The sequence below is a fragment of the Tamandua tetradactyla genome, chromosome 1 (genome assembly GCF_023851605.1).
Source record: "Tamandua tetradactyla isolate mTamTet1 chromosome 1, mTamTet1.pri, whole genome shotgun sequence".
NCBI classification, from domain to species: domain Eukaryota; kingdom Metazoa; phylum Chordata; class Mammalia; order Pilosa; family Myrmecophagidae; genus Tamandua; species Tamandua tetradactyla.
The window spans coordinates 20,381,199-20,390,138 of record NC_135327.1 but is presented as its reverse complement, the minus strand read 5'-3'; the positions used below and the strand labels follow the sequence as shown (position 1 = coordinate 20,390,138).

General features: G+C 52.4%; 1 pseudogene; it reads right to left on the bottom strand.

Annotated features, from left to right (window-relative positions):
* Positions 1 to 5,201: 5,201 nt before the first annotated feature.
* On the bottom strand, positions 5,202 to 6,072 carry LOC143680185 (small ribosomal subunit protein uS5 pseudogene; annotated as a pseudogene).
* Between the last annotated feature and the right edge of the window lie 2,868 nt (positions 6,073 to 8,940).

The following is an 8,940-nucleotide window of genomic DNA, read 5'->3' as shown; positions in this document are numbered from 1 at the left end:
TCTTTCTGCACTAACTGAGTGGAACCTGATTTTGGACATTTGTGCCAGGACATTTGTTCCTGTTGTTCATTCACTTATTAAGGTGTCGGAGCTGAGCCATTTCTCTTTGAAGTCCCCTTAGTCTCCTTCTAGGTTCCTAGGTAGAACAAGAAGCAGTAAGTATAGAAACTTCCGCAGCTTCCAAAGAATTTGCCATTTATTCATTTGCAATTACCTGATAAGAGATACAGAGATTAAGATGTGGTTTAACTCAGACAATTGGACCTCGGGAGGCAGGAAACTTATGCTCATTCATTCAACAAACTTATATTGACCCTTTTGGGTGCTAGACCCTCCTGTGGGAATTGGAGGCATATTGGTTTCTGCCCTTGTGGAGTTTACTGTGTGTGTGTGGGGGCGGGGGGTTAGGGAGAGGAGGGCTATAAATAAGATAAGGAAATACACAAAATCAATTTCAGATCACTTTAAGTGCGATGAAGAGATTGAAATATATTAGGAATGATGATAAGGGGATATAATCAGTTGGGGTGGTCAGGAAAAGCCTCTCCAGATGATGACGTTTGGAAGGGAACTGAATGCTAAGTTGGCAGAGTAGAGATCTGGGCAACAAGGCTGTCCAGCAAAGTGAGCAGTGAGGGGCCGAGGCCTTGAGGCAGTAACATGCTTCCTTCCAGATGGCTGGAGTGAGGTGAGAGGGAAGAGAGGGTAGGGAATATCTGAAAACTCGGCAGCGACTCATAACTCCTATAGGACGTTGTAGGCCACCATGTTAATCTTTCATTTGTTCAATCATTCATTTATTCAACAGATTCACTGAGCATCTGCACGTTAAGACACGCTGGGCCCTACCCTCACAGTTCAATGTATGGAGAGACCTATAATAAGCAGGTAAACAAACAAATAAATATATAAATATAAATACAGTGTGTGATAAGTATTAGGAAGTGCCATTGTTAAATAGTTCCAGGCCCATTTAAGGACGGGGGTAACTGAGACCTGCTAACAGAGTGGAGCTTCTCCCTCAGCTGGTCGATGCCAGCAAGGCTCCAGAATGCAGGAAGCCAGGGCCTGATTACCTTCCCTTCTCTTTCCTCCCCTCCTCTCAAAATGGCTGACAAAGGCTGAGCCTGGAGGAAAGACGGAAGGCTTAGGCAGAGGGTCTGGAGAGGGGTGACTGGTGGGGACACTCTATTGCCCAGGTGACATTGCGACTGGGGTGGGCGTATAAAGGGGAGACTTGGTTGCTGTGTGACTCCAGTGGGGGCCCGACCCTCTCTGAGCCCCCACACTCAGACCGGTGTGTAGCTATAGGTGGCGAGGGTGGGGGGGTGGGGAAAAGGCCCCCGGAGGAGTCTCCAATGTTGGGAGATGTCTGGGAGATTCCGGCAGCGCAGATTATTCCTGTTGGTGGTTTAGCAGGCCCCGGGGAGGACCGGAGGCGGCGCCTGTGGAGGAGGGGCGAAGGGGGAGGCTCCCGGAGTGATTTCAAATTTCCCTCGTCCGCCCCCCCTCGGCTCCCCGGCTCCCGGGGCCGGGCGCTGAGTGGCTGCGGCGGGGGCGCCCCCGGGCAGGGGCGGGGCGAGGGCCGGGCCCGGGTTACAAGGGGACTCGGCACCGCCCCCGGCCCACCCACTCCTGCCGCCCCGTCCGGCCTGCGCGGCTTCCCCGCAGCAGCCGCCCCCCTGGGTCCCGAGGCCGCACCCCGCGTGGCTGCCCCCAGCGCCCCCCGACGGACCCCCGGACCGACTCCCTGGCGGGCGGGAGAGCAGGCGGCCGCGCCCGGCCAGCAGCGCCGGGGCGAAGCGGCCCAAGTAAACGTAGCGCCGAGATCCGCGCCGGAGATTCGCGAGCCCAGCGCCCTGCGCGCCCGCTCGCCCGCCTCCCGCCCGCCTGTCCCGACCCGCGGCTCCACAGCGGGGCCGCGCCCGAGCCAGCCTCTCGGCAGGTGAGCGCCCCATGCCCGGGGGGGCCGGCCGGTCGGGGCTCCCGGGTCTGCAAGGGAGGGAGCCCGGCACGGGGGCGTTGCCCGGGAGCGGCTCCCCTCGGGTTGAGATCAGCCTTGTTCAGGGGGGCGAGCGGAGCGAAGGTCCCCTGCCTCTGGGCTGCTGTGGGGGGAGAGGGCAATCAGGATAAAATGCAGGGGGGCGGGGGGCGGGCGCCCGATTTACGCGGCTGCGAGGGGAGGGGACGCCTCTGCCAACCCGGAGGAGAGTGGTCCACCCTTAGGGTGAGGGCTAGGGCGGCCTTTCTGCGCTCTAGAGTCGAGAGGAGGAGAGGAATGAGCGAAAAGGGGTTTTGCTTGTAGGAGGGGCGCCCTTACCTGGCTTCTTGAAGGGAGCCCCCTTGGCGGGGTGTGTATGTGTCGGGGCTGGTAGAGGGAGTTGTGTCCATGGCGGTCGTCATCCGTCCCTTCCCTTGGACCTGGGGACCGGGTAGGGGTGGGGTTCGGCGAGGTACCGTTTCTTTCTCCCAGGGTTAGGGAGCTAGCAGTGGTGGGTGCAGGAGAGAGCGGGTGGGCCGGGATGTGCGGGCGTGTCGGGGGCGTGAGACTGAGGGCCGGGCTCGCGGGGTTCTCCCTAACTGAGCTACCGAAGGCGAGGCGCAGTGGAGCTACCGGGACGCCCCCTGCGGAGGCGCGGCACCCTCCCAGGGCACCACACCTGGTTCTCGAGGAGCCGGCGCCTCCTCGCCCTGCCATGCCGCCTGCCCCGGGGGCTCACCTTTCATTTTTCCTTTCTTCCGGGATGAATCCGGCCGTGCTTCCCGAACTGGCAAGTCGATTCCTCTACAACCACCGCGTAGGAAACAGGCTCTCAAGCCCTTGTGATCAACTAGAGGGGGGTGGGGGGCTGTTGCCCCATTTTACAGGGGAGAAAGTGGAAGCCGGGAAAGCGCGGATTTAACAAGTTATCCAAGCTGAGCTGCCCTGGGGCCCAGACTTTCTCGCAGTGATCACTTAACCTGAAGGACTGCAAGAGTCCTGCCTGGCTGCCTTAACCCCTGACTTGGAAGAGGGCCCGGCAGGACCCCTGTCATCCCCGCCCCCTCAAATTTGAGATGCATATGAATTATTAGGACAGTATGAACTTTGAACTGCCTCCTGCATTCTGGATGCTTAGGGTTTTGGCCGACTGGTAGTTCCGTGGGGCAGTTCCCTGCTGGGACCCTCGCTTAGGGGCCCTGGATGCTGACCTTGCTTCTGCTCTTCGATAGACCTCTTCAGCTTTTTGCACCCTGGCCCTTGGAAACCAGGTGGAGACTTGAGTTTTCCAGGTTGCGATCATAGTACCTATTTTATAGAGCTGGTATACAGTGAGCACTCAATGAATGTTTGCCATAGTTGGCACTAATCTAGTATAGCTTGCTTAAGGCTGCCCTTTCTGGGGAAACACAGGTCTTGGGCATGTATTTAAATCCTGTCCCAGCAAGTCTTTTTCCCTCTCTGAGCTGTAGCTGTTTAATCTGTGAAATAGGAGCAATCCTAAATCTCAGTGCAAGAATAAAACCAATTTTATGTGTGTGACCTCTCTAATCCTTGGTTTTTCTTAGACGTTCCATGGGTGTAATAGCCACTGCCACATTGGGCTCCTGTTAGGATTCAGTGGGATCGTGACTGGCCCCCAATCAGCACGTGATAAACGCTGATATCTGTATTGATCAGTAGCCACCCTTTTGGGTGGCTGGTAATGAGAGTTGGGGGTGGAGGCACCTCTGCCAGGCCCTTTCCTGACTGACGTGAAGGTGCCTCTGTTCCTCTCCCAATGATGAAAGCTATTCCAAATCATTGTCCTTGACTTGGGAGCTGGCAGGAAGGAACGCCTTTGTTCCCTTTTAAAAGGAGCCATGGTTTTGTTTTATGGGTTGGGGCCATTTTTAGCCCCCACCCCCCACCCCGGCTTGGGGCCTACTGCGAAGATGTAATTGCAGAGGTAAGTCAGATCCATTACCTTTCCCCACTGAGGGTGGAGAGGGCAGTGACAAAGGGGCCTGGCTGGGGCTGCTGCCTGCTCCTTCAAATCATAGGTATAATCTCTACCCTATGCAGAGGTTGGGGGGAGGGGAGCAGAGCCACAGGGGGCAGTGGGAGGAGCAAGGAAGGTGGGGATGGGAAAGGCTGGTTTCTCCTCATTCCCTTCCTCAAGCCATGAGGGGTCTGGGGCCAAGACGTGCATGTCATCCCTCATTGCAGCTCCAAGGACCTGCTCCCGTGGAAGTCCAAAAAAAAACCCTTGAGTTTCCTTTGTCCCAAACTTCCAGGTCCAATTGCCCTGCCTCTGGCTTAGTCACCTTTGTCATCCATCTGGTGTGGTCATTGCCAAATATGAAGCTCCTCCTGGGTGCTGATGGTTCCTGTCCCCCTCCCCCTCCCCACAGCCCTTCTTTATGCTTCCGGCAAAGCTTTTTTTTTTTTTTAATTAGAAATTTAAGGTGAATTTCAGTTTTATGTGGGTCCAGGGCTAGGGAAGTATGGAATTCCTTATTTCTTTTGTAGACCACCTTCTTTAAAGTGGCGTGGATTTGTCCTCCAGAAGGGAAAAACCCAGAGTAGGTCTCAGATGTGGCTGGAGAGAGTGGCTAATTGCAGAGGGAGCCCACACTTAGGACTGCCACTGTGGATTACCTTTCTGAGACACTTGTTGCCATCTGTGAAGTGGGTACAAAAAAGTGACACGATAGGGTTGCTGTAGGTTTTTTGTTTTTTTGTTTTTTCATTTTTTTTCTTTTTGCTAGGAGGTTTGAATGAAGTCCAGGGATCTTTCTGCTTAGCAAGGCTTAGTTGCTCATTCACAAAATAAAAATAGTGGGGGTCTGAAATATCACGAAAAGCCTGTTACCTGTCAGGCCATAGGCAGGTGAGACATGAGAGAAAAGGAGCTCTGGGACTTTGTAATCCAATGCCTGGGTTTACATTCTTGCTTGCCGGGTGACCTTCACTGTCTCCATCTGTGGAACAGGGATGCATTGCTGGACAATTCTAGGAGAGGAGATGTTTAAAACCAGTTGATACAGATTTAAAAATTTGCCCATTATGAAGATTAAATAAATGTTGAAAGGCACTGGCAAATTATTTATTCCTGGGAGAAATAATAATCCCATTAACATTCCTGAGTTTTCCCAGGGAATAAGCAAAGAATGAGAAGTACCAATTTTTTTTGTAGGCAATTGGAATATTTCTTTAAAATGCCACTTTTTAAAAAAACTCAAACATGTCTTTTTCTCATGAAAACCTGTGCGGTGGCCTCCGCGGGGGCCTGGGTCTTCGCAGAGACCCTCGTGTGGGATTTCACAAGGTGGCTGGTGAATACAGGGAGACTTGGTGAACACAGTCTCTTTCCAGAGGTTGGGAAGGAGATGGCTGCAGGACTTGGAGATGGCATCAAAAGTGGCCTTGGCAAAGTTGTCCCTAGCCGAGGTGTGGCAGTTGTCCATGGCAGCCATCAGCAGCAGCTTCTTAGGCACAGGGGCCGAGAGGATGCCAGTGCCCCTGGGGGTGGGGTGAGACACCAGCACCCAGCAACAGTGTCCCTTCCCCTCGCAAGGGACAGAGTGGGGCTTACCAATCTTGTTCCCCCAGTAGCCCCGGGGCACAGGGACGATGGAGAGCTTGACCAGAATGGTGGGTCCCTCCTTGGAGCGCTTCACGCCCAGACCCACGTGGCCGTTGTCCCCGATGGTGACAAAGGCCTTGCACCTGGTCCACAGCCAGCGCGGGTCTGCTTTTTACACAGGCCTAATTTCCAAAACTGCACCCTGGCGGGATGTCTCCAGAGTCGATGGTCTCCGACTCCTGGACGGGCAGAGAGAACACAGAGATCTCTTCCAGGGACCTCATCTTCATGCCCTTGACCCAGCGGCCCAGCCTGGTGACCAGGAGCCGCTCCTTGGCCTTGGCCTTGGCCTTGCCTCAGCGAGCTCCACAGCCTCGGCCCCGGACCCGACCACGGCCGCGACCTCAGCCGGGGACCCCGCCGCCAAAGCCTGCCCCGAAGCCGCCGCCTCCGCTGCCGCCGCCGACCCAGCCAGGGCCCCGAGGCCTCCCGCGCGCCCCGCAGCACCGGCGCCCTCCGCCATTGGGTGCTTTGTTGAAGAAGGTATTCGCTGTTTTTGATATGAGTGAAAACCAAATTTACCATCTTCACATTTCAAGAAGAAAGTAAGAATTACCCATAATCTCACCAGCCCAAGGGAATCGTGAGTTGGCCATTTGGGGCCTACTCAGGTTCTCCCAGAAATGGAGAACTGGGGAGGCCTGGGGAAGGACAGGACCCAAGGAATGTGCAGAGGGCACTGGGGTCGCGGGTGGAGCTGCTTCCCCAGGTGGACGGCCGGTTCTGGGGAGCAGGAGGAAAGGAGAGTCTTTGGAATCCCCAGAACGGGTTCTGTTCTCCTTGTCCTTCCAACCAAGTCACTTAACGTGCAGCGTTTCTTCATTTTTCATTTAAACTGTCTAGTTTGTGGCTGCATCCCTGGGGGCAACTCCTGGTTGAGCTTAGGTGGATGTGCAGGGCAAGGGGTCACACTTTTCTAGAAAATTATCTACCTTTCACAGCCTTTGAATCTGAGAGGGGCTGATATTGACAGGTTTTGAGCAGGAAATGCATTAAAAAAAAATAGCGTTGAAAGGTGGGTGATACAAACAGTGGAAAAAGTTTTTTAATTTTGGGGGAGGGGGGCTGGTGCAGATACGTACAGTGTGTGGGGAGCTAAGTGGGGAGGATGAGAGGCGATTTCTCAAGCTGAATTGGAGGGAAGAGATGCCTTGGATCATGGCCTTCTTTGCGGATTTCTGTTTGTATTCTATAATCAGTTGTTGAGTCTCCCAGTCTGACTGCAATTTTCTTTGACCATTTGTCCTTATGTTCTGCTTTGTGTGGTGTTTTCAGCTTCCAACCTCTCTTGAATGTCTGCCTTTTCTGTTTCTATTCTCCAAATTTCATTTTAATGTCTTCATCTTGCTTTATGGATGTAATTCTTTTATCGCTCTGAGAATAGTAGAGTATTAAGTGTTTTCTGCGATATTCTGTGTGTCTTTTTTTTTTTTTTTGGTCTTTTTGAGCTTTTCTCTCCATATTTGAGAGGTACAAAAACTGTCTGCCAACGTTTTTTGGGGAACGGTAGGAGTCAGGGGCTTGACAAGTGGTGGGCTTCCTGTGGGGCAGTGACTTGAACTTGTACTTGCATCTCCCAACTAGCAAAATCTGAGGGACGTTCTCTCTGCTATCAGATCTGTCTTCCCAAGAGCGGAGAAATCTCTCAGGTATATAGACCTGGCTTCAGGAGAGGGCAGCTGGGATTTTCAGTCTGGCATTGTTTCCTGCCCTCGGCCCAGGTCTGGATTTTCCCCTGTGTAGACAGGTGCTTGCCTTCAGAATAGGCAAGGAAGAGTTGGGGGGAAGGACCTGTGGAGCTGAACTGTTCCTCTCCTTCCCTCCCTGCAGCCCCACCTTCTGAGGTGATGAGGCCTCTGCCTGGGCCTTCCTGGAGGCCAGCAGCATTTGCTTTCTGTTCCAAGTAACCATGCCTGGGACAGAGTTGTGGCTGGGACCCAGGCTTCCACTGGACGGCAGCTCCTGGAGCAACGACCATACCTTCTTGGTCTGTGTTTCAGTAAACCAGGGCAGGCCTGTGGCATCCCAGCGTCATGACTGTGGCATGTGACTTATCTGAAGGAGCAACCGCAAAGCACCGGGCTTTGAACATCATGTAGTAGCATCATTGGAGGAGGTATTGAGAGGCAGCTCCCTGAGGACAGGGCTGTCCGGTTTTTGCCTGCCCGAATTCTTGGTGCTTAACATGGTTCCTGAATCACACATAGCAGGAACTTATCCATCTGATGAATGGATAAAGGAGTGGCTTTTACCCTCTTAATATCATGCTTGTGGTTTGTGGGGAGAGGGTCATTGAAGAAGATGCCACAGAGCCCCTTACAGGCCCACACTCTAGAAAGGACTGAGTGCTTTGTTACTGCTGGATGTGCTGTCCCCCTTTGTCCTCACTGACTCTTTGTACCTCACCAGAGGTGCAACTCCGGTATTAGGCCTTGGCTTCCCCATAGAGCCCTTGGGCAAATTTGCAAATCTCTAGATCCCTAGTGACCTCATCTGTCCTAGGATGTTACATCTCAGCTGTAAATACAGGACAGACTATTGCTCAATATTAAATGCAGTTGTCACCATAACCTGAGGCCACCCAACTAGTAAGGAATGGAATCTGGAGCCAGCCGTGGTCATGGTTTCCTTTAAGCTCCTCTGCCAATACCTGGCTTGAACTGACAACTGGCAGGAGGTTCCAGGTGGGCTGGGTTCAGATGCTCCAGAGTGCCGACTGCCAATTGCTTTGTCTGCATGACCATTTTGAGGTGGACAGACCTGGACGTAGGTCATTGTGGACAGTGTAAGGGGTTTATATAAAATATCCTGGACTCTTTTTTTGCCATGTCCTTATCTGTGAGTCTCTGTTTTAACATTTAAAAAAGGTTTTTTAAAAATTTTGATTATAACATGCTTGTTTTGAAATTTTTGTCTTTCTAATTATAAATAGTACCGGAGGACTTTTTCTAGTTATGGTGGAGATAATCTGAAAGCCTTCCATAGAAATGCTGTCTAAATTGTCTGTGCAAGTTCTCTAGAAAAGAAATCTAAGGGCGAGAAGAGGGAACTGAAAATGTGAGTATACTAAGGAATAGTCAAGACACCAACTAGTCAAGATAACTGAAACTTGTGAAGAAGTTTGTCAGACTTGCCTTAGACGGTATTAACATTTATTATAATGCTACAGCGAACGGAAAAGAGCCCAGAAACAAGCCCATGTATGTATGGGACTAGATAGGAGAAGTGAAGTTAAAGGGTACTAGTAGTCATTATAGGTTTTCCTTATTGGGAAAAATTAGATCCGTACCTTACAACATGCACAAATGAAGTAGGTTGATTAAACCTGAAC